Source organism: Cynocephalus volans, chromosome 8 (assembly GCF_027409185.1).
Source record: "Cynocephalus volans isolate mCynVol1 chromosome 8, mCynVol1.pri, whole genome shotgun sequence".
In the NCBI taxonomy this organism is placed as follows: domain Eukaryota; kingdom Metazoa; phylum Chordata; class Mammalia; order Dermoptera; family Cynocephalidae; genus Cynocephalus; species Cynocephalus volans.
The window spans coordinates 10,607,462-10,633,658 of record NC_084467.1 but is presented as its reverse complement, the minus strand read 5'-3'; the positions used below and the strand labels follow the sequence as shown (position 1 = coordinate 10,633,658).

The window sequence follows — 26,197 nt, the reverse complement described above, 5'->3', positions numbered from 1 at the left end:
CTGCTGTTCTCTGCACGAGGGAGACTCCCCCCGGGGTCTGGCTCTCACTCAGAGTCAAGGTGCCCCTGCTGGAATCCCCCCCCCCCCCACACTGTGCATTCAAGCTCATTCCACGGGCCTGAGCAAGAATCGAGGCAGGGAACAACTGAGGCCACCACCAAGGCATGTAGGGATTATAAGACCCATGAGGAGGCCTGTGGGGGGCTCTCTCTGCAGCTCGTGGCCACCCCTGGGCTGGCTGGTACCCCACAGAGAGCACGGCCCTCAAACCAGGAGACCCAGCCTGGGAGGAGACAGTTGCTGGGAGGCTGCTGGAGACGTGGGCCACTTGGACTCCTTTGTCTTGCTGGGGGATAAAGAACAGCCCTGACACTTAGTAGGTCCCCCATGATGCCCCCTCACTGGAGAAACATCTATAGCAGATTGTAGCATGGCCAGCAGAAACTTTGGAGACAGACAAGCTCTACAGCATCAATTTCCAGCTTCTCCCTCTCCTGTTGCCACCTTGTGCATCTATTAAATATTCAGGAAACAGATCAATCAAGCAAAAGTAACACTCCTGCCCTCCCGGTCCAACCTTGCTCCTTCAGCATCCGTTCCACCCCCACTCCTGCAGCCCCAGCAACCATAGCCACTCCCACTAGGGGGCATGCTTTCGCCCCGACACAGGGTGTCCAACTGGGTGGAGCACTTAGGGACAGGGCAAAGCCCCCACAGGCTGCCCCTCTCGCCACCCGTTGGCAGACTGCCTGGCCTAAGGGGGGACAATGCCAGCTGACACCCACATGGCCCTGGTGACTTCCCAAGTGCTTTCTCAGCTTTCTTTTTGGACCCTTCCAGCAGCCCCGGAGGTGGAAAGAATAAGTGCTTCTATTCCCATTTCACAGATGAGGAAACCGAGGCTCAGATACATGTGGAGACTTTCCCCGGGAAGCAGAGCCCAGATCTTTCAGCTCCATGGGCCACAATTTTGTGGGGGGCACCAGGCTACCACATCAGTGTTTCCCACTGAGCCTGGGGCAGGAAGTCCAGCAGAGCAGTCTCCTTCCTGATCACGAAGTCCTTCACCAGTCAGAGAACTCTGGAGAGCCAGGGGCTGCCTGGACTGGAGATGTTAAGTGTCGAAACAGCGTCTCTGGAACTAGGTATTTCTCTAGTCCTTCAGCACAGCAGCAGTTAACACGCATAACCTCATGATTCCCCCTCACTGGCTGTGAGACCTCAGAAAGTTACAGACCTCTCTAAGCCCCACTTTGACTGTCTACAAATTGAGGATACCAATTTCATAGGGTTATGGTGACAAATTCAGAGAAAGCTCTCAGCACAGTATTCATTGTCCATATGACCCAGGGTCAGTCGCTCCCTGTCCCTGGCCTCTGAGCCTCAGTTTCCTCCTCTGTGAAATGAAGACCAGCGCTGCCAGCCTGCTGACTCAGAGCAGGGCTGGGAGGTGCTCTGGACCAGGACGGGAGGGTGCTTCACCTTCTATGAAGAATTCAGCACAGTGAGCTGTTCTCAGTGGAGGTGATGGCAGGGAGCATGGGAGCAGGGCGAGCCAGGGTCCTGAGGGTCCTCAGAGGCTGAACGTTGAGCGGAGCTTCTGGGCTCTAGTGTGTTGGCCAGACTGTGCAGGGCTCCAGAATCATACTGGGCACCTCCACTTGGAGGCCTAATGGGTGTCTCAACTTTATCACAGCCAAGTGGGACGTTGTATGGCCCCGACTTGCTCCCACCAGTACCAAGACCCTCCCCCTTGCTCATCAGGCTCCAGCCACACCGGACTCATCTAGCCCCTTCTCAGTAAATGACATCACCAAATGTGTAGTTGCTATAACCAAAGCCTAACAGCCCTTTTCTTCCTCTTTTATTCATTCTGCTGCTTCTACCTGGTCATGGACTTGAAAACTGTCCAGCCACAGGGGTGTGAGCTGTGTGTAAAGTAAAGCAGCATGGACAGAGTGTGGGCCGTCTGAGGCCTCCCTGTGCCTCACCCCCAAGGGCATCGGTCCCTGAGTCCCTTGATTCTACCTCCAAATCCATGCACCTCTCGCCATTCCACTGCCACCCCCAGCCCACCCCATGGCACCTGCGTCTTGCATGGGGACTGTGGCAGCAGCCACTTCACTGGCTCCCCCACTTCCACACTTGCCCCCCAATCCATTCCCCAACAAACAAGAATGGACATGACAATGACTGGACCACACCACTGCCCAGCGCAAAGCTGGCTGCGGCTTCCACTGCAGTCAAAGCCAAGGGTGTCCGCTCACTGTCCTCTGCTTCCTCTCGCCTGCTCTCCCTCGGGGACCCTTGTCTGTGGCTCAGCCAGGCCTCGCTCTTCCCACCTCGGAGCCTCCAGCCTGGCTGTTCCCTGACCCACCCTCCTCTTTCCAAGGCTCTCTTTCTCATCTTTTAAGCCTCAGTTTAAGGGCCCCCTCCTCAAGGAGGCCTGCTCCCCGGTCCCTCACTTAGCGACCGCCTTGGCCTCCGTTCCTCTCCAGCACGGCACCGTCTGTGTTTTTCCATTTTCTTTCTGTACTTTTCACTCGCAGCAATGACCTTGTCTGTTGAGTTGTTTATTTTTTCAGTGTCTGTCTTCACCACCAAAAAAGAATGCCATTGAGGACCAAGTCTTGCTCACAGCTGAATCCCCAGTGCCTAGCACAGAGCCTGGCATGGGAACAGCTGGTTGGGTGGATGGAGGCATGAATGGTGCATGACCTGGGAGAAGACAGACAAGATTCGGCACAGCCGCCCGGGCAGGGGTGGGGAAGGGAGTGGTTAAATGAATGATGAATGAAGACAGGAGAAGTCTAAAATGGACAAGCAAGATGCCCCTTACAAGGTATCCCTGGGTGTCCCTGGTTTGCCGCTGGAGGGAAACATCGCAGGACCTCACACCCTTCCTAGTTCAGGCCCCCCACCAAGAACAGCAGAACCCAGAGTATTGGGGCAAGGACACCACACTGAGCTCCCAGCACTGCCCCATCAGCCAGTGGGGGCCCGCTCAGCTATCACAGGCTATGCTGGTTATGGTGATGGCATAGTCACTGCACAAGTAATTTTTAACAAGACATGCCTCACTTATCCAGAAGCCCCTTCACCATAACCATCTGGAGAAAAGCTAAGGGCTTTGGAGGAAGCCTGAGTTGCCCATGACAGAGGCCACTGATTCTGTAAACTCTTACAGAGGCTCGCTGCATGCGGGCACTATGCCTGTGCTCAGACCTGCAGCCTGTCCTTAAGGAGCACAAAACCACATGAAACTCAAGCTTTCTGGCACCGTGCTCAGCATGCATGGATCTTACTTTATGCACAGTTCAAACGAACGTGGTCGGATGGTTTCCAAATTCTCGGGCAATTAGAAACAGCAAAATGGATAGAAGAGGAAGAAAATGGCCGTTAGATTGAAGCAAATGTAGAGTTTGTATCAGTGACATTAGACGTGTCCCTAGAAAGGGGAAAGGAGGGCAATTTCAAGGGAAAGGAAACGCTCTGCACAGGCCACATAAGCACCATGCTCTGCCCCCGATTCCATGCGTGCTTTGATCTTGTCCCCAGTGAATCTGAGAGGTAGACTTTAGAGAGGTTGACTGATGTTGCGGACTGAATCTGTGTCCTTTCCAAATTCATATGCTGAAGCCCTAACTCCCCAGTGTGATGGTATTTGGAAGTGGGGCCTTTGGGAGGTAATTAGGGTTAGATGAGGTCATGCTTGTGGGACTCTCATGGTGGGATTAGTGCCTTTGAAAGAAGAGGGTAAGAGATAGATCTCTCTCTCTCTCTTCAGACACACACACCGAGAAAAGGCCACGTGAGCACGCAGTGAGGAGGAGGCCGTCTGCAAGCCAAGACGACAGTCCTCACCAGAACCAGACCATGCTGGCACCTGATCTTAGATTTCCAGCCTCTAGGACTTTGAGAAAATAAATTTCTGTTGTGTAAGCCACCCAGTCTACGGCATTTTGTTATGGCAGCCCAAACTAAGACGACTCGCCTGAAGTCATGGAACTCATCCTTGGTGAGAACGGGATCCAAACACTGGGTCTGAAGCTGAGCCTGTCATCTCTGAGCACCACGACGACTACCCCCCAGATGGCCCCATACCCAGCCTGGGCTTAGATGACCACCCTCACACAGAGGACTCACCAGTGCCCACACTCACCCACATCTGGCCTCCAAGCTCCAGATCCATTTATCAGGCACCCATTTATGTGTTGACATAACACCTCTTGGACATCTGGAAGGTCCCTTCAATTCATGTTCTGATCCAAACTTATGACCCCCCCACCCCTGCCTCCACTCCTTTTCTTGGCGAACAGCGACACGTTTGTGCCCCGACAGCCAGAGTCCTGGAAATCAACCCATGGCCCCTCCCCTGCCCTCTCCTGCTAGACCCCACCTGTCACCAGCCCCGTCTGGTCTGCCTTTCTCACTTTTCCACCACTGGGGACTGCCTCTCTCCTGGTCTCCAGCAAGGCTCCTTCATCCCTGCACCTCTCACCTCCACAATGGCTTCCGTCCCATCTGTTCTACAGAAGTGTGACCTCCTCCTCCCCACAAGGCAAACTGGACCATGACACACCCCTGCTGCCACCTATCAACCTGAGGCTCCCAGGATGGTCCAGGTTCCTCAGTACACACAGCCCAGCCCCCGCTGGCCTCTCAGTCCATCTCACTCCCTTTGGCTCCTGTTACTCCAGCTAATCTGGGGGAACCTTCTTCCCGGTGGCCTTCAGCCCTGGCTGTTCACTAGATTCACCTGGAGGCCCAGGCTACACACCAGTCACGACAACAGAATCTCTTGGGGTGGGATTGGCCATCGGTAGTTTTAAGCTCTCCTCCAGTGATTCCAGCATGTGGCCTGTGTTGAGATCACTGCTGATGAGATGCTTCTGTGGCCGCCCTCTTACGGCAAAACGACCCTGGGTCCGGTTTCTGGAGCATTGCCCCTGCATGTGCCATTTCTCATGTATCTGTGACTGACGAGCGTGGGTCTCCCAAGAGATCGTATGGTCTGTGACAGCAGCTTGGTTGGGTCTTGCTCATCACCGTATCCTGAGTACTTAATTTCGAGTAAGTGAATAGTAAGCCCCCAAAGTTCAATGCATGAAGGAGTGAGTGAGTCTGGACTCCCGTGAATGTCCCGCTGCACAGGCGTTCTCGGACACCGAGAAATCTGCACCCACACAGTGCAGGGTCGAGAAGACAGACTTAACAGGCTCCCACAGACACCCCCTGCAACAGCCCTGTAAATGATGACACTCATAATCCTAAATCCAAGACATCAAGAAAGGGCGGAACAAGGTCCGTACCAACTGCATTTAGAAAGCAGGGAAATACAGCATTACATTTATCAGATTTTCTTACAAAGTGGTTTGACTTAAAAATCACTGGTGGGTTGGGAGGGGCCTGCTCTGTGCTCCACGCTCCACCCAAGCTTTGCTTGGAGTTGTCCATCCACGTGCAGAATGTGCTCCCCTGCCTCCCTAGGAGGAACATTTCTAAAAATTTCACTTTACACACAACAAAAAATCATGGACTTTGAAAGCACAGGGGGATCTCCTGTACAAATGGGGAAGGATCTAAAACACCTGGCCCACACCTGGCTCCTAGAAAGGGCTCAGAACTGGTGACCTTTGGAGCAACGTCTCCTTTGGATTACAATTTCTGAACTGTCAGAATCCCTTGACAGTCTGAAGGCCACGCCTCGAGGGCCCATTCATTCTTTCATTCAACCATGTATCTTTCCTATGGCTGTTGCTGCCTCGGGGACTTGGCACTGGCTGTGCTGTTCCCTCCGCCTGGGCTGCTCTTCCCCCAGGGAATCACGTGGCTCACCCCCTCCCTGCTCAAGCTTCTGCTCAAATGTCTCCTTCGCAATGAGCCTCCCCTGAGGACTCTATTTGAAACTGCAAAGCCCCTCACCTGGGACTCCCCACGTCCAATCTGTTCTGCTTCCTTGGTTGAACTCATTACCACTTGCAGGCTCTGTACTTACTTGGGTGTTTACTGTCTATCGAGCAGGCTCCATAAGCGGGAGGATCGGGAGCTGTCTTGTCACTGATGAGTCCCTGCTCCTAGGCCATTGCATGGGTATTCTCTGGATGAACTGTGTGTCTACTATGTGCCAGGTGCTTTACCAACAGAAGTTTTGGTGAATAAAACATATCGAGTTCTCTACATATGGAGTAGTTTGCATGTGACTTAGTATATAGCTAAAGAGGAAAAATGCTGAGTTTTTTCAGAGGAAGTTGGGTGCCAGCAGGAAGCCAAGACAGAGCTCCTGTCCCAAACAACCATGTCCTCGTTCAGCCCCAGCAGTTTCCAATAAAGGAGTGATCTGGATACACTGAAATACACACGAGAAATTGAAACTGAAGAAACAGGAGGGAAGGCCAGGGTAGGGGAGAAGATAGGGAAAGGTGATGTGGGCACAGCATTGAGAAGGATCCAAGAGTGGAAGGTTCCAGCTCACGTCCCAAGCACAGAGAGCAAGACAAGGGTGCCAAGGACCTAACTCAGACTTGCTCATCTGCCTGGGATGCCTCCCACGAGTTCACGGAGACCCGAGAGGAAGCAGAAACCGTCTCCTTATCCTGGTGCTCAAACACTGCTAGCCTTTGGGGTGTCAAGGGGAAGGTGACATCACAGAGTGGTGGCCAGCACCTGAGCCTCCCATCTCCAGGGATTTCCCAGGGATGGGGGATGGCTGGAACCAAGGAGCTGAATTGAAACAACAACAAAAAACAAAAACTAAGGAAATGATGAGATAAAAACAGGAATAAACAAAGGATACCCAATCCTTGAACAAATAATTTAATGACACGAAGAGGTAATTCACAGAGAAATACAAATGCCAACCAATGTGGAAAGATGCCCACTCTCCCCGATGTTGACAAAGAATAGCATGTTGAAACAAGAGACCACTTCCACTGGTCAGGCTGGGGACACATGCTCTATACATGGCTGCCTGCAGGTTAGGGAACACGGCCAGCATGAGGAATGCCCCCAATCGCCACCATTTGGGGAGGCAGTGCCCGCCCCTCCCCCATCTCCTGAGAGCCTCTCCTTCCCAGCCCCGGCAATGAGCAGTCACTATTCCTCGGCATGGTGGGAACACTGGGGATATAACAGAGAGCAAGGGGGCTACAGAGCCTGGCAAGCCCAGCGGAGACGGAAAGCGAATAAATACACAAGTGGCGCATCAGACCACAGTGATGGTGATGGTGACAGAGAAAAACGAAGCAGAGGACGGAGCTTGGAGGAAGAGCTCAGAGCAGCAGCAGCAGGAGCCGAGACCTGGAAGGGGCAGGGGTCAGTCCGCTAGGACACTCAAGCTGCTCCTGGCGGTGGAACAGCAAGTGCAAAGGCCCTGAGGTGAGACTCGCCTGGAATGTCAGACACATGAGAGGGGGCAGAGGGCAGGGTCTCATAAGCTCCCGAGTGAGGTGGAAGCCGAGTTGTCCTGCTGGGCAGAGGGGTGACAGGACCCGATGTGGCCGTTATGCTAGGCATGGAGTGTGGGTTGACAGGAATGGAATTGGGGGGACCAGTCAGGAGGCAACTGCCACCATCCAGGGAGAGATGACGGCGGTTTGGAGGACGAGGTGTGGGAAGTTGTGGGTTCTGGGTGCATCTGGGAAGTGGTGCTGACGGGGTCGACGGCGGCACGGGCTGCAGGGCGTGAGAGACCCTGGAGTCCCCCTCGACTCTGGAGCAGGACGGTTGCCATTCGGCCGAGGTGGGGAGGACGGTGGGGGAGGGAGGCTTCGGGGACAGACAGTCTAGTTTGGGAAGGATTAAATTTGAAATGTTTATTAACACCCAAGGGAGATGTCAGGTGCGTGGTTGAAAGGAGACTCTGATGAGAATATGACTTTGGGGCTTGTCAGCATCAAGGTGACATTTAACGCATGCAATGGCACAAGATCACCAAGGGGAGTGGGGACCAAGCAGCTGAGAAGACCTGGAGGGAGTGCTGCCGTGGTGGGAAGCATTTCAAGGAAGAGGCGGAGGATCCACTGCGGCCCGTGGGCCGGAACGTGAAGACTGGTGAGCATCCCCCAGGCCGCTGCTAACCTTGGTAACCTCAGACTTGGTGGCCGAGACAAACGCCTGAAAGTGAGTCCCAGAGAGGAGGGAAGGAGAGGAACTGAGGGTGGGATCCAGAGAACTGTCCAGGAGGGCAGAGGGGAAGGGGTCTGGGAGCGGACGAGCTGCCGGCTCTCGAAGGACAGACACGTGCTCTCCAGGGCTCCACGGGCCCCACCTGCCTGCCCAGCTCTCTCCTCGCACCTCTGTCCCCAGCACTGGGCAGGAGGGAGCTCCTGGAACAGCCATCCTCAAAGCGGGTGAGGCCACGTAGCCGGCTGCAAGTCTTACACAAGTCTCCATAAATTCTCAGCGTGCAAGTCGTTGGAAGTCACTGTCTGATGTTCTGCACTTTTGCCAGAGGCAGAGGGTATGGGAGCCGGTGCCAAGGTAAGACAAGCGCGAGATGATGTGGAAATTCCCCGGAGGCTGGGTGACAGCCACAGGTGGGAGCTGCGGGAGCCACCAGCCACGAGCCGCTTCCAGGAATGGTTGGCATCCAAAGCAGGAGCCACCTTCCCAAAGTGGGCAGCCCCGTGTGCTCCAGGGAGGCCCTCCCATTCCAGTCAAGCCCCCGGGCTGGGGGTCAGGGGTGGGAAGACATAAGGAAGGGAGAAGCGAAGCAGGCACTGGAAGGAAGACGGGCTGGCACTGGGATTTAGGGGCCCAGAGTTTCACCCTAACTCCATTACTGACTTGCTGTGTGGCCTCTGGAAAATGAGGATGACAAGCAAGGGGAAAGGAAATGTAACAGCGTCCTTCACTGAGCACTTACTATGTGCTGGGAGCTACTTTGGGGACTTTATGGGAGCTCCTCAAACCCCCCAGCAGCCCTGTGAGGCAGAGCCTGCGGTGATCCCCATTTTACAGAGGAGAGGACAGAGGTTCGCAGAGGGGAAGAAGCTGGACGTCCAAGTTCTGTCAGCCAATAAGGGAAGCAGTGAAGATTTGAACCCAGGACCGCTGACACCAAAGCCTGTGTCCCCTCCTTGACACAGTCCTTAGAGTAATGGGTGTTGAGGAGATCTTTTCAATATTCCAAAGCCAGATGAGGTTGACCGTTTGCCCACAGGACAGCTGCACAGGCCACCCAAGAAGCTGAGAGTCCGTTCTGCGCCGGAACCACATCAGCTCAGAGGAGCCCACGCACTGGAATCCCCTGGGGAGATTAAAACAATCCTGACACCCACTCTCTACCCCTAGAGATTCTGATTTAGTTGGTTTGGGGTACTGCCCGGGCACTGGGAATTTTAAAGGCCGATTTTGTGAGCCACCAGTCTAGATCCTTCTACTCAAAGCATGGTCCCAGACCTAGCAGCATGGGGGGCATTCCCTGGGAGCTTGTTAGAAATGCAGGATGCTCCGTCCCAGCCGACCCCCCAAGCTCCCTGGGAGAGGCATCTGTGCACTGCAGTGGAGGCACATGGGGCTAGGGGACACTTTCCACAGTCTCAAGTGCAGGCCACGTGTTAGGTCACAGTGGGTACGAGGGCTGGTCCCAAAGTCTGGCGTAGAAGCTAGTGCCTCATGAAGTCCTGTAGATCAGTCTCTCCAAATGTGCGGCTGACGGGACGAAATGTAAGTGGTCCTCAGGGGACAGGGGCAAAGGTGTGAAACCAGAGCCCTCCAGTGACACTGGTGGTGACAGTGGGGATGACAGCAGCTGACATGTGAGGAGTCAGTACATGGGGCCCAGGTAGTGGTGCTTCTGTGGTTTCTTATTTAATCTTCCCTGTAACCACATGAGATGGGTTATTAGGCCCTTTTTGTGGCTGAGGGGACAGCAGCACAGTGAGGTGAAGTAACTCTTTTAAGGTCACAGAGAGAGGTGTGAATGGAAGGAAAAGAGGGAGGGAGGGAGGGAGGCAGGATTCATACCCAGGTCTGACCCCAGGGCTGAAGGCTGCCTCTGAGTAGACAAACCTTCTTCCTTCTCATGAGCCCTGAGGGAGGCCACGGCCCAGTGCTGGGCACCTGATTTGGCCTCCATGCTCCCAAAAGACCAACCATGCCCCTGCTTTGTGGGCTTCTGAGCCAGGTTCTGAGGTCTTCAGAGGCCATGAGTTCCCAAAACCTGTTAGGCTGGAACTCCAAATGCCCAGCCCGTGACAAGCTCATCACACCCAACCCAGTGAACAGGAAGGCTGGCCCAGCCCGACCTGTGATGACCTCAGCCAAAGGGAGCTGCCAGCGGGAAATCCCCGCCGGGGCTGCGTCCCTTCCTTTCAGGACAGGAGACGTGCCGGGGACCTGAGAGGCTAGGGTGAGCAGCCCTGCCCTTTCAGACGAGGACACCAAACCAGGGCAAACAAGGCACTCACTCGTGGTCACACCGCCAGGTGTTCTTGGGAGGAGGAAACAGGACTGTGCTCACTGCTTGTTTGGGGACACTAATGATGGGGAGGAAGGGTATGGCAAAGCCCCAGGAGACACGGGAAAGGAACCTTGGGAGGCAGGCACCCTTCTCAGTGCCACTCCAGCAAGGGCATTTAGCTCTCTGCGGCTGTCTCTACCTGCCTGCCTCACCCATTGGACTGCAAGCCCCTGGAGCGCACAGTCGGAGTCTATTCACTTCTCACCACACAGCCTGCCACTGCAGAGATGCTCAGAGAATGTGCCCCAGGCAAATGAACAGCAAACATGGAGCCAGGCTCCTGGTGCAGTTCAACCCCCAAACATGCCCATCTGCATTGTCCAAACCAAATCCTCCAAGGAAGTGGCTTCCTTCAAGTTTTCTCTCATTGCCAACATCCCGCCCAAACTGCAGGATGAGGTCCCCATATTTACAATTCTGTGGACATCATCCCTGCAGGAAACACAGTCACTGCCTATGATGTGACCCACCGGGGCAGGAGGAGCCCCAAAAGGGTGGAGCAGTGGCTCCGTCGGCTTCCTTCCCTCCCGCATTTACACCTCTCACTACGCTGCTCTCCTTCACCACCCAGTGCTGGTGTGTCCCCACTCCTGTTCCTTCTTTTCCCCTCCAGTTGAGCCAAAACTGACTGCAAAAGGAAACTTCTAAGAATGGGAGGGGAGTCAAAAGGAAAACACAAACAGACACAAGTGCATCAAGACTGATGAACGTACAAAGAGCAGGTCCCCAACTGGGGACAGCAAGAGACAGGTGGGTCTCCCAGGAGATCCAGACATAGATGCTCTTCCACATGGCAAAAGTCTGTAAGGACACTAGGACTTCATTTTTATGACTACCCTGTCTTTTAAAGATGATCTAGGCCAAAGGAATGAAAAAGATTAGGTACCTTCTAAGGGCAAAGTAAACCGAGCTCAACCCTCACGTTGTTTGGAGTGAGAGTCTCTTAAAACTTATGTGGCATCTGACCTGGTTCAGGATTTCTAGAACTTGATGACTGATGCCCAGGTTGAGAGATAGTGTAATTCAGGAGCAGTTCCAAGGACGCCAGGGTTAAGAGGCAGCTGCTGCTTGCAGGGCCTTCTGCTCCTGCCTCCATAGGTTTTGTGGGAGCTCAGGGGGCCGCTTTGCTACCCAAAGGGTCTCACCCAGCTTGTCACACGAAGCCTGGGTACAGATGCAGGACTGGCACTGTCATGGGAAAGGCATGCTCACTTTTATTTGCCGGAATGCTACTCGTGGGGCAAGGGCACCACAGGCTGTGGGCCTGGAGGCCTTATCCTGAGAATGGGCAGAGATCGGGTAGCAGGGTCTGCTCATGCACCGTCTCCCCCTCCCTGCCCCATGATCCTCCAAGCCTCCCCCTCCATCCTGGCTGACTTCACACAGGCTGTAGGGCAGCTGGGGCTGGCACAGAGCAGCCTATTTTACACACATGAAGAGACCAAGGAAGGCAGCAGATGTTACATGACTCGGACCCAGGCCTCTGACCTCACTCTGGTCTGCTCAGTCCTCGCCAGGATCCTGCACTCCATATGGTTTGCCAACTACTCATTCACTGAGTGAAAGCCTTTCCAACAGGCTCCCTCTCGGTGGGGAACAGACACCTGGCCCAGCCAGATGTTACTTGGGGAGCTCACGGACTCACAGGCAGGCTGTGGCAGATGTGGAATGAAAACCCTTCTAATGTTTCTTCTAGGTCACCAGCATTTGCCAAACGGGTTCAGTGGAACTGGTTCCCCTGGGTACTGCATGTGTCCTTGTAATCACCTGTACCGTAGCGGCTAACACTTCCGGGCTTACTATGTGCCAAGTGTTTGACATGGAGTAATGAATTTCATCTCCCAACTACTTTATGAGATGGGTACTACTGCATTTTACAGATGAGGAACTAAGGCACAGAGAGGTGACACAATTTGCCCAAGAACACGCAGCTGGCAAGAGGCAGAGCTGGGATTAAAAGCCAAGCCATTTGCCTGCAGAGCACCAGCCTGTGAAGCCAAGCAGGTGTCTCTATAGGGTTTCTGAGCATCTAAAGTGCTGACAGGCAGTGTAAATTTTCATGAAGGAGGCAGTTTGTCTTTTACCCCAAACTTATTTACCCCATTATCTGGTAACTATGGATCGCCTGCTCTGCCAGGTCCTGTGGATATCACAGTAAGCTAAGCAGACACACTCTCCAAATGCACAAGGGGAATTCTGCAAGGGGATGGCTTTGGTCAGGAGCCCATGCTGGGAACACTTTAAGCATCAAAAACATCTTTCCATTTAACCTTCTTGAACAGAAGTTTTCTAAAATCAGCAATATGAAGCAACATGTCCTGAATTTGACTTAGTCTGCTCTTTAGGAGTCAGATTTCCAAATCTGCACACAAATGGTGCTGTTATGGAGGGATGTCCTTGAGGCTGCTAAGGTGCTTGTCTTCTTGTCCACACGTGAAAGAGAACCAGATGTTCAAATTATTGCTGATCAGTATTGATCAACCAAGCACCTGTTATATACCTGACTCTGTGCTAAGCACCGGGGATACAGGAGTGAACCAAACAGACCTGGTCTCTGACCTCATGGGGCATATGTCCTAGAAGGGGAAGGTCATTACCTGCATAATACCTACTTACAAACTGTGATTAGTACTAAGGAAGAAAAATAGAGGAGGCTACCAGAGCTCAGAACTAGGGACCTGATCACAGAAAAACACTGTGTGTGTGCATACACGCGCATAGTTTCTGTTGATACCCTGAGACTCGGGCCCCATGGAACACATGGAACACATTTTGGGATTTGTTTCACTTTACCATGTTGTCTTTTGCTTTACGTTACAAGGAGGGTGGAGGGAAGTAAGGAAAAAGAATGCATAGAATGCATAAGTAATTTCATCCCAAGGAAGAAAAGCAGTTTCTAGAAGAGGTCATTTCTGTCCCTGAGGGCCACTCCTTGGGAACAGATGGGGCATTCTGTTACTACCCACCCTCACCCGCAACTGCTTCCTGCCAAGTTTTTGTGCCTGAGTCTCAAAGCAGGTTTTATACAAAATTTGGGGGGTTTGCAAATTGGAACAAGGCTGGGGTTCAGAACTCCTCAAGTCTCTTCCTGGCCATTTTCCTGCACTGTGAATAACAGTTCTAGTTACATGGGGCCTTTTGCCTTCTACAGTTTGTGAGAAGCTGAAGACAGGCCATGGGTTTTCGATGGGGTCACGCTTGGCTTGCTGCAGAAATGCTTTCTCAGATGCAAACAGCCCCCCCACCTGGAGAAATGGCAGGCAAGTCGAGGATTACTGTGGTCCAGATGTCTCCCTGGACAGGTCAGGGGCCATTTCCGCCTGCTATGCAGGTGGAGTAAACATTCTGTGATGGTGGGAAAAAAGCTACTTAGAGATGCAGCACAGAGTGCCTGACAGAAGTCCAGGAGAGTGGGCCTCCCGCACACCATCACCTCATCAGATGTCACCTTAGCCCTTGGCCTGTCCTTGCTCGTGTCACTGCCCCTGCCTGCAGTGCCCTCCCTTCTCCGTGGCCCCCTCTCCTTCTCCCGGGTGCCACTACTTGCACACTGGGTCCACCAGACCTTCTGATGTATCTGGTATGACTTGGCACTCCTGGGGAGGCAGAGAGCACTGGGTTCGGAGTCTGACAGTCCCAACTCCACCACCAGCAGCCTGAGCAAGTCACCTATCCTCTCAGTGCAGTGTTCTCTGTGAAATAGGCATAATGCCATTTGCACAGCTGGAGAAGCACCAGAGACGCTGCCTGCACCATGCCTGGAACAGGGCAGGAGTTCAAAACGACAGCATCTTACTAGAGCAGACACCTCTTCTTTGTGTGACTCGGCCTAGCAGTTGGTCCCTCAAAGGAGGGAATCAGTATTGGTATATTCCTTAAGTATTTCTTAAACTTCAACTAAAAACATATGTGTAGTAGATTGAATTCTGTCCCCCCAGAACTCACTGAAGCTTGAATTGTGTCTCCCAAGTTTTATGTATTAGAAACTTAGCCCCCACTCTGACTGTTAAGAGGGCAGGAAACCCTATTATGGTAATTCAAGGTGGAGCCTTGAAGAGGTGATTAGATTGTAGGACCATGCAGTAGTGAATGGATTAAAAATGGTGGTCAGGTCGGAGGGCTTTAAAAGGAGAGTCTCTCTCTCTCTCTCTCTCTCTCTGCTCTCTCTGCTTCCACCATCTTGCAATGTGAGACTCCTGGGTCACTGTTGCCACCACCAGATGGACTTTGGACCTCCCAGCCTCAGAAACTAATAAATGTCGTTTTTCTTTATAAGTCACCCAGTTTCAGGTATTTTGTTATAAGCAACATAAACAGACTAATACAATATGGATGTACTGTGGATGTTTTCACTGACATTTTTGATGTAGAAAAACACATAAACATGCTGCCTGATCACACTTTAAATTCATGATCCCCAAACTCAGGTGAGCTGCCAGCATCCCCTGGCCACCCTTCTCTGTCCCCTGGTCCCCTTGTTCTCTCACTAGCCCAGGTGGCTGCTGCCCACCTTCCCCCTCCCCACCCTCACGCTCAGCTGATGGTCTTGCTTCCTACTGCATGTCAGAGGAAGACGCCCACGTTCTGCCTCATCTCCCTGCCCCCCTTCCTTCTTGTAAGGCTGGGCGCTCCCACCTGAGCCCACCTGCTCCTTGGGGGCACCAGGCCCAGCCCCTTTTTCCCATGCGAGGGCGAGGCTACACGAATCTCCTCTTTCCTGTGAGAATCTTCAGGTTCTCTAGCTCTATGGGGCATTCCCATCACCATACAAATAAAACAGAAAAGTCTTCTCTGTCCCCCTACTCCCCTCCAGGATTGGATTCCCTGCTCTCCTCCCCTCTCACTGGTCTGAAGTTGCCTGGTCTCTCTGGATCCCGTCCCAGTCAGCCTGTTGCTGCCAGTGCTCCACGGAGCTCCTGTGCCACAGCTGCCAGCGCCCTCCTCCCTTGAAGTCCAGGGGCTCGTACTGCTCGTCCACATGACCACAGCGGCAGGTGCACACTCGCTCACGCCTGCCTGCTCAGACGCACCCCTCCCTCGGTCGCCAGGACACCTCCCTGGGCATTTCCCTCTGGCTTTGCGCCACCTTGGTCTCCCGCCTGGCTCCTCCCAATCTCTCCAGCCTCAATGTTGGGGTGCCCCCAGACTCTGCATCTGTACTCGCTCCCTTGGGAATTCCAGTCTCCTAGCTTTAAATGTCAGGTATAGCCTGAGGACCCCTAAACTTATATTTCCAGCTGAGTCCTTTCCTCTGAACTCTATATCTATACATTCACACACTGGCCAGCCTCCAAAAATAAAAATAAAAATCTGTATATTCAACTACCCACTCCACATCTCTCCTTGAATATCTAAAGACATGTCAAACTTAATAAGCCCCAAGTAAAATCCCCCTCTCATAGCACCCTGCAAACTGACTCCAACTAGCCTTCGCCTCATCACTTATGGCAAGGCCATCCATCTGGATGCATAGGCAGAAAAAAAAAAAGTCATCCTTGATTCCTGTCTCCCAGGCTCACCCAATCCTCAGCACTATCCTGTGGTTCCACCTTCAAAATCAATATCCAGAACGCGCTGCTGCTCACTGCCCCCACGGCCACACCCTGGTCCGCAGTCCTTTCTCACTTGGGTGCTGCATTCACTTCCTAACCAGCTTGATTCTGCGCTTGCCCCCATTCAGTCTATTCTAGACAGATCCTTTAAAAAGGCAAGTCATATCCTGCTCCTCCTCCTCAAAACCCTCCAGCGTCCCCCACTCTGAGGAAAAGCCAAGTCTTCACCATGGCTGCACTATCCGTCACCATCTGGCCCCCATCCCACCCTGACCTCACTTCTCCTCCAGTCTCACTGGCCTCCTCACTGCTCCTTGAGCTTGCAGGGATGCTGCCACCTCAGGACGTTTGCACTATGCCCTCTGCCCAGTGCCTCCTGCCCCTATGTCACAGGCCTGCTGCCTCACCTCCAGGTCTTTACCAAAACATTCCTTTTGGTCAAGCTTTCTCTGACTCCTTTATTTAAAATGCAGCACCTCCCATTTTCACTCCAGACTCTCTACTCCCTGTTCCCTGTTCTCTCCATAGCATCCATCACCTGACGTTCTATATATTTACTTGCCTGCTTATCTCCCCCAACTAGAAGGCAAGCTCCATAGGGGTAGGGAATTTCCTCAGAATTGCTCACTTATGTATCCTCTAGCACCGAGAGTGGTGCCTGGCACAGACACAAGCCTTGGCCCCACATTTGCTATTGAGTGGGGAAGGAAGGAAAGGGCCACGGTCTGCTCTGCCTTCGTTTGTTTGTTTGTTTGTTTGTTTGTCTGTCTTTAAAAGATGACCAGTAAGGGGATCTTAACCCTTGACTTGGTGTTGTCAACACCGCACTCTCCCAAGTGAGCTAACCGGCCATCCCTACACAGGGATCCGAACCCGTGGCCTTGGTGTTATCAGCACCACACTCTCCCAAGTGAGCCATGGGCCAGCCCTGCACTGCCTTTTTTGGCTACAGCACACCCATAATGCTTCATCTACAATTACCAGCTTTTGTTTAAAGTCAAGCGAGAACTTAGGACACTTATACAGTTATTTGAATACAAAATCTTTCCATGCCTTTAGATCGCTGCCCCGCCCCCTGCAAATTTTTAATTTTCCAACCCACACCTAACTGGATTGCAATGTTTAAGCCAATTGCTATGAGCATTTCTAAGCATTCAGCTTGTTTTTCATAAGCAGCTCTGTGCTATTTCATCAGTTTGGATTAATATTTAATTAAATCATGTGAGTACAACAATAAATACAAGTGGCATAAACAGGTTTGGGAACAAATACCACTGACGTTTGGCACACATTTAACTTGACTGCTGGGAATCCACCAGCACAGGCTCTCCCTGGGAGTGGTGGTCAGGATTTCCCCAGGCAACGAAGAGCATCCATTAATAAACAGGATAGGGTGGTTAACCCACAGGCCACTGGGTTTCAATTGTGTTTCATTTTATCCACAGTTGGTGTTCTAACAAAAGTTCAGGATTTCTGGTACCACCCCACCCTCCCTGTGCTTGGCAAAATGTTCTCACATCGATTATTCCTTCGGCAGTGGCAAACACGCTGGACTCAATGACGAAGGGGCAGTGACCTCTGTGTTTCTTCATCCGAGTGCCCGTTTGCTCCCCTCTAATTTGGCCAGCTGGCTCACTTTAAACAGCAGCTCTGAGTCACAAAGGTGATGGAGAAATCACCCAGGTGAGTGACAGTGTGCTGTGGATCCAGTTTTCAGAACAGCCTTTTTCAACACAGCCAAGTGCATATGGCCCAATGAAATCAATCAGCATTTAAGCTCTAAGAAGGCGATGCATTATTTTGAGCAAAAACAAAACATGCAGGGAAAGTCATCCATTGCCATATATTTGGGGGGGCTCTACTAGAAAGGGACCCCTTAGAAGAGGGACCCCTTAGAATACATACTGGACCAGCAAAATACTCTCCCTTCACCTAATCATGTCACATACAACTGAGAATGTCACCTTAATAAAACACATGCTGTTAGCTGGCACTATTAAATTGTATCTATAATTCTTAAAAATATTCATAAAGAATATACACATATTCATTATAGTGATGAAAAAACTTAGCACAGCATATATACTTCAACTACATTACCTGACACCAGCTTATTGAGGTGTATTGAAATAGTTGGGTCCTACATGAGGGCAAAGTTACCACAGATTTGCTTTCACCAAACTCACTCAAAATTTAATCAAGAAAGCCTAAAAACATGAATGAAGACAATAAGAGTATAAAACTCACACCTGTGAACCTATACATTGGCCATTAGAGAAAGTCCATTAAGGGAGGGGCATGTTCGTCAGTCTCTGCTACAGGTAATGAGATACATGAACTGCATACCTGCAGGTCACGGGTTCGTAAGGACCAGATCTCTAAAGCTATCAAGACTCAACCAACTGTTAGCACTTGGTACCAAATAGAATATTTATTCTAAACACAGACTAAAGGACATAGGATGGTAAAGAGAAGAAAGCTACTGTTGCAAAAGAAAAAAAAAAGAAGCTACTCAGTTTCTTCACCTGGCAAAAAACCTTCACTGAGGAAGGGATTGGTTGTGCTTTCACTCAAACTTTCATTTCTCTCCACAAATCATTTGTTTAACTTAAGTGTTTTAGGAGCTTAAAAGAAAAAGAGCAGTCTCTGTATGTTTGTTACACTTAACACGCTCCTATCTAGTCACATGTCCAGCAATGTCACTTACCAGCATTCTGGTACTCATGCACTTTGCTTCCAAGGGAAGCCTTGGAAGTCTTCTCAGGGCCCATCACCTCTTCATTTACATACAAGGTTAACAGGACCACTATCTAGCAGAAGCCTCTCTGAAGGATGCCAGGGAGTGCAGACAACATGCATAACTGATAGACGCAGGAGATCACGAGGTGTACACCCTTCTCAAAGAAGCTTCTGGGTCCTTTAGTGTCAGGACAGGATGTCCTATATCTGAGGGCAGCACTTTCCCATGACGATTAATTGATGGTTACCTTGAGCCTCCAAGAAAGGATGAAATTATGTCCAGTGTAGAGTTTTAAGAGCAGGGAAGTAGCCAACGTGGTGAGCCTTCATGCAAGAAACACCTGGCGCTGGAGAATCACCTGCCTTCCTGCATCCAAGGCAGACATAGGGGCACCTGGCCAGCCCTCCTTCCCTGAGCATAAACCCAGCCTCAGAGTTCAGCTCTATGCAATGCCCAGACAGCTGCTCCGCAAACACAGATGGAAACCTACTTGCCAACCGTGGCTTTTAAAGACTTCTATGAAAATAGAGAAAAAAAAAAAAATTGACACTAGGGAGCAACGTTCGATTCTCTGGACGGGTCAGTGTCTGGATCTGCTCTCTCCCTTGAAAAGCTGTATAGATGAGGCTCTGCTGCAGGAACACACCAAGCCTAGCTGAAAGCGCTCCCAGGCTGCTTTCCCAAGAACATACAAAGTGGACTAGCCCTAGGAAGGACTAAGCCGTCTGTTCCACTCCAGAATATTTTTTAGCTCCTTCACATCAGCTGGTGCTTCTTGTCCACACTCGGGCAGGTGCTTTACTAATAAGCCGTGTCTACTTGCTTCTTAAGGAAGGTGCCACTAGGAAGAAAAAGGGGCATGTCTGGGGGATTCCTTCTATTTCCTCACTGCCAGATGAGTGGCCAAGAGGCAGGACAGACTCGTGATTAAGAGACGAGCCATACTGCCTAGACTTGAAGTTTCTACTGATTACTAGCTGTGGTCTCAGGCAAACTGCTTAACTTCCCTATGCCTCGGTTTCCCCATCTGTAAAATGGGAGAACATTAAAGTACTCATTTTTCAAGGGTTGTTTTGAAGATTATGTGGGGTAGTATAGGTACAGCCCTTAAACAGTGGCTATCAACCACTTTAAAATATCAGCAGTCATTCTTACATTATTATTGTTTCAGTGAATTGGGATTTTTTTGGTTAAGTTTTATAGAGCTAATGAAATGTTTTCTTCTGAACCTACCTACTTTTTAAATTTTTATGTTTGGCTTTGAAATTCAAAACCAAGAGAAACAGAAAGTTATATCAGGGTGACAGAATAAGAATGAATCATTTTTTCTCACTCTGACTTGAAAAATGATTTCCTGTCTTACAGTTCATTTCTCTTTAGTTCTGATGGGTGGGAACTCCAGCCGTAGAAAGGGAGCAGCTGTGGTCTGTATATGAACAGCTCTGACCAGGCTGAGACACAGCAAAGGCCCCAGGTATCACTGGCAACAGGACCAGAGGAGTGACAGGCCACTTGAGAGCTTTCTCCTGGGCAGAGGAAGGAGATGATCCAGATGTCCTGGCTACTGCAACCCGTGCTGTCGTAACATCTCATACGTCACACGTCAGCTTTGAATACCAGCCATACTTTTCACCAGATTCAAACTGAGCTTTGAGAGGACTTCTTACAATAATGATAATGACAGCAGCTAACATTTATAGCACTTACTGTCAGGCAGCACCTGTGGTCCTTACAGGCGTATCTGTTGTCATCACAGCCATCCTTGTGGTCAGACTGATTATTGACATTGTACAGAAAGGAAAACTGGGGCTTAGGGAGGTGAAGTAACTTGCAGAGGTGAAGGTTACAGAACTGGTATGTGATAAAGCCAGGATTTAAATATTTTATGCATTCAACAAATATTTACTGAGCAATTACTACATGCCAGGCACCATTCTAGATGCTGGAAATGTAGCAGTGAACAAAACAAAGTTCTTGCCTGGGTAGAATTCTCATTGAAGGAGGGGGAGGCATACAGTAAAAGTAGCAGATCGATAGCAGAATGCATGGAAGGGCTAATGCCTTGAAGAACAACAGTAAAGCAAAGTAAAGAGAGGGACGAGGGACAAGGACGGTACTTCAGATCGGATGGTCAGGGAAGGCTTCTTGGAGGACATGACAGCTGATCAGCTGCTCCAGGTCCAGAGCCAATGCCCTTACCTACTTCGACAGCCTGCAATGAAATCACAGCAAAACCTCAAAACCAAACCAGGAGCTTTTAGGAGTCTTAAAATCCTGACAAAAGCCCTAGCCTCACCAAAAGTTGTAATTACCCATTCTGTAAGACTAACAGAGACTGATGTTTCTCAGTTTCCATGAAGGAACCTTTTAATTCTTCTCTTTCGGGGCGTTTCAAAAGTATCAGTAGTTTCTTCAGCAATCCTCCTCATCCAAGTTCATCATCATCATCATCATCCACAATCCACCCCTGCCCATCTGGGACAGGTTATTAAACCCTGGCAGCTTCCTGAATGGTGCCTTCCTAAGTCTGATATTGTGAGGGCTCAAGGACCTGACACTGAGTAATCATCAGCGGTCACCACCAGCGCCACCACAGCCATCAGTCACTGAGTCCTAACCAGGAATACACTCCACCTCCTTTAACATTCAGCCACATGGTAGGGGAGAACACATGTAATTCCATCGAAGACCAGGAAGCCCAGGCTCAGCCAGTGGCAGGCTGTGCCTCACAGTCACAAGTGGCACCGGGTACCCGGGGAATGAAAGCCCAGATCGGCAGGGGTCCAAGGCCAACGCCATTCACACTATGCTACACCACCTCTGTGCAACGAGACCACAGACCACCCTCTGGGTGATAACACCAGCATCAACTATTTGGGGATCACAATAGTTATGTAAATACAAGCTTCTCTAAAACCCACAGGCACAATGAACTACGTGGTTTCACACTGCAGTTGAGCAGAGCTCTGGAACCAGGTCAGGTTTGGAGTCCCCACTTACAGCTGTGGGACGTAATTCAAGTGATGTCGCCTCTCTCAGACTCGTTCGATTTATCTGTAAATGAGAATACTGTCTCTCTCAGATGGTGGGGGAGCTCATAATGAGTTAAGCCAGGTAAAGCACTTAAAACAGTGTCCCCCAAAGAGAAATGGCCAGCAACTACTTCAGGTGTCAACTTCCGTCACGGCTACATCAGAAGTCCCTGTGCACGGGATTGTTCTCTGGCCACAGGATGGAGTCCATCAGATCTACAGCTGGACACCTTGATGATCCATATTTGACCGTTTAAAGATGTTTTCTGAATGGCTGACCGACTGAATCACTACAGGAGAATGTGCCTGAATTCACAAGTCCAATTATAGCTTGGAAATAGAAGCCATCTGAAAATGTTCTTAAACTCTAGCTGGGTTGGCAAGGATTGGATGTGATTATAAAAAGCAAGTGAGAAGAGAATGTTACTGCAAGGAAAATTGAATCCATATGAGTTTTAAGTAACTTCATTCCAATAAAGAATGGTAAAATATTACATTTTGGCAATAATGAAATATTAAAGCAAATTCAGCTGATTTACACTGAAACTCTATTTTTAAGTTAAAAAATTAAAATTGCCACAACAGTATCCTAAGGCCTAAATACCTTTTTGATATTAACTTACCTGTGCAAAAAATACCAGGTCTTTATCAAATGAGTCCTGTTTAAAATTTACATTTAGATTTAATGTGAGACTCAGTAGATAACGAAGAATTCCGGATTATACAGTAGTAGGCTCCTGTCTAAACACTGAAATGGAAATATCCTTAGCTTAAATATGCTCTGATTCAGAACAGAAACCTGTGCTTTAAAACGCATCTGCATCTTCCCACCCTTACTAAAATGACACCCCAGCTCTCTCGCCCCTCACTGTACTGTGTGACTCAGGTGGCACCTATCTAGGGATGTTTAGAAACGTGGCTTCTCTGGTTGGCTTCCTGCTGCAGTTTATCAGCTGGATACACGAAGACATATTTAGGTACTGTCTTCCATATAATGTTTACGTTCTCTGGAACATCCGCCTGAATTTCATATCACTTTCCGTAGGAAAGAGATGAAAAGGAATCCTGGCACAAGCGAGGCAGAAAACACAAGCAGCTACAAATCCTATCACCCCCAACGGCTCATCAAGTATTCGAGCACTCCAATAAAAGTATTTCTTAGCCCCTTTGAATGGCCTACAACTGAGTGAAATTTTTGCAAATATAGGTAATTTAATGCAGGGTCACTATGGTTTTTCCAATTCTAATTTTTCATCCAAAAACTAAATGGATGAAACTCTCGGCTGTGGCATTCTAATCTTACATACTCTGTTTTGCACATAATGCACTATTTGCTGAGGTGGGAGGTAAGTCAAGATCAACTTACTTTTTGGGCTAAGGGCCAACAGGTCAAGGTTCTCTGGTGGTATCTGATACGCCTGACAACCCCCAAGTGCCCTCTTTAGAATCATTTTCAGAATCAAAGGGTATTACTGCAATGAACCTGGTTTCTGTTAAATGGATTGTTGTTGATGAAGCAGATGGCTCTATGAAGCCAGGTTGACTGACCTGTCTCGACTGGTCTATGACGGGGGTGGACATATATTCCACAGAGAGGAGTGAAACTAGAGAAGTCTGCCGAGTAGCCGCTGCTGACCAACGAACAGTCTCGCTGCATGGGAAGATTTCTTGTTTGATACTGCCAGAAAAGCCTTTAATAGAGAAGGTCTGTATTCTACATTTAGAAAAAATGAAATTAAAAAAAAAAACCCTCCAACTTACCACTTTAGGGTTTGGTGCCCTTTGAACAAAATCACGTCCCGCAGTCTGTTTCCCTGACTAAGTAGCACCCAACCTCATGGTGCTATTGGCAAACATTCAAGTTTTTCAAACGCTCAGCACGGGACCTAGCACACAGCAAGCCTCCAAAGCCACGCTGAATTCACCCTGCAGTGTGTCAGATCATCTCCTGAACCGCTTGGAGAAGCTAAGCTGCAGCACAAGGCGGGAGGGAAGAAGCGACCCACAAGGAGTGGGGATGGGGGGAGAGCCTGGGGCATACAGTCTCAACAGATCAACCAAGAGGCACTTTTACGCTTTTTCCCCTAAGCTGTATCCACTCAGACCTCAAGTATTCTTCCCTTCCTGGATGTTTTGTCTATAAACTTTAATGGTAACATAGAAGTCGTCATTCCCATCAATCTGGATCTCATTTCTATCATCTTTTTTTTTTTTTTTTTATCCCACAGCACTGTGTTTTTAAGGTCCTGTTTGTGAGACAAACCCTGAAGGCACCAGAAGGGAGGGGCCCGACAGGGTTTGGGCCTGGAAATAAACGTCAGCTAGAAAGAAACTGCACAACAGGCTGGCTGTCCCCTATCCCCCCAGGCCTACTGCCCCGTCCTTCTACCTTTCTGCAGCTCAGGGCTCAAGACGGGCTTCAAAACAGCCCTATGCTCCCCACCCCCCAGGTCAACCCCACAGCCTCTGGAAAAATGGGAATAACAACAGTGGTTACTTTGCACAGTGATTACCGGGATTACATGTGGCCCTATGAGGCTCAAAGGGGAAGGCACAGGACTCCAGCAATTACAAGCACACGCGTTATAGTTTTTCCAATGTAAATTCAGAAATACTTAACTGTGCACTTAAATTACCTAGGGGCTTTAAGGTACAGTCTGTACCTACCCAGGCCCCACCCGTAATTTAGAAGACTGGTTGTAGGGACCTGTAGTTTCAACAAGCTCTCTGGGTTTCAGAAGCTACCATGCTAGAAAGAGGCAGGGATTGTGGCTTGTGGCTCCTTCTCTTTCGAAGTTTCTCAAAATGGCTTGTCCACTTTTCAAGGCTCTCGAGTACACCCTCAACAGCGCTTTACCAGAAACTTCTGCCAGATCCCAAAGCAGCTTAGCTTTCAGAGCACAGTAAATGTGGCCTTCATATCTGGGTCTACCCTCTTTCCACCCACCTGTGCTCTAATCTGTTTTCAAGGTAAATCACCTCTTATGGATTTCTTTATGGAAATAAGTCAATCGATTCAAAGCAAGGCCTGATATCAAATCAAAACCTACATGTCAAATGCATTAACTGAGCTAAGCTAACTGGCCACCCCACCTTGGGGAACTGACAAGGTGAGGAGGTTTTGAACATGAAGCACAAAAAAAGAGAAAAATGCCACCACGCAAATATAAGCTCCGTGGGGGTCAGGATTCTTGCCCATTCTGTTCACTGATGTATCCTAAGCACCTAGAACCAGCCTAGCATACACTAGGTACTCAATAAATTCATTCCATAAAATATACTGCTAGAAAGTGCTTGTAGCAGCCAAGTTAAAACAGCCAGCCTAGAGAGGGATTTATCACTGGAAACACAGTGAGATGCTTCAAAATAATAGCAGGGACAGAAGGCTTTAGTTATCTATAAAGAGTAAAAGCAAAACAGGGCAGCTCCTTCCTGGTGAGATGGACATTTATCAACTTCTTGGGGATTCCACCATTCAGAAAACACTGAGTGCCTGTCATGTTCCAGGCACTGCTGAGAGAGCCAGGGACATTGCGAAGAGAGAATGGGAGAGACCTCACCCCACCCTTTCAATCTAGTGCAGGTGTCTGACAACGTCCACATCTAGTTTACAAAAAATAAAATAAAATCTTCTAATAGGAACACTGAGAGACCATCTAGTCCACTCCTCTGCTTTTTGCAGATTGGGAACTAAGATCCAGAAAACAAAGAACTTGCCCGAGGCTTAACCACCAAAGCCAGGAAGCAGAGGGGCACTGTTTCTGGCCTGTCCTGAAAGCCTAGGGATGGCTGAGGGGCAAGCAGCTGGGCCAAGAAGGAAAGCCAGCTCTCCTTCCCAGGCCTGTACCCTTCCTCTCTGTCAAGTTCAATTCCTCAATGGGGCACCACTGCGTGTTCAGTGCTGTGTTCATTTCAGAGAGCTTTTACAACTGCTAATACTGAAGACCATTTACAAGCTCCCAACAACCTCTCCTCCTCTTCCCTGGGTTTTTCTCACTGAACTAGAATTGGGAACATCTGGCCAAGGGAAGCTGGTCATCCCTTTACCACCTTTCCCTGAGGAGGAGTGACAGAGGGCGTGAGAACCAGTGCAATGAGGTTGGACTACATGCAACTGCTTATTGTCAACCACTGTTAACCTTAAAAAATGGCAATTTCATATAAACTTAATACAAACATTACAGCTTGTTTCAGTCTTTGAAGATTCATAAAAATAAAAATCAATGCACAAACTAAACTGTCAGCAAGCACAGAGGAAGGTAAGACCCCATACATGAAGTTCTTTATTTTGCTCTTAGCAAAGTGAGTTCACAAGGTACATCTGAGCACCCCTGTCCAACTGCATGTCGACCCTCTAGACAGGATATAGCAATTGGAAGTGGCAAATGTTCAGTCAGTGCCAAACAGA

The 26,197-nt window shown here is 49.9% G+C and overlaps 1 protein-coding gene across 8 annotated transcripts in view; it reads right to left on the bottom strand.

Moving 5' to 3' along the window:
• PRDM2 (PR/SET domain 2) overlaps positions 1 to 26,197 on the bottom strand; it is a 121,785-nt gene that overhangs the window by 7,210 nt on the left and 88,378 nt on the right. The gene's annotated exons all lie outside the window — the stretch shown is intronic.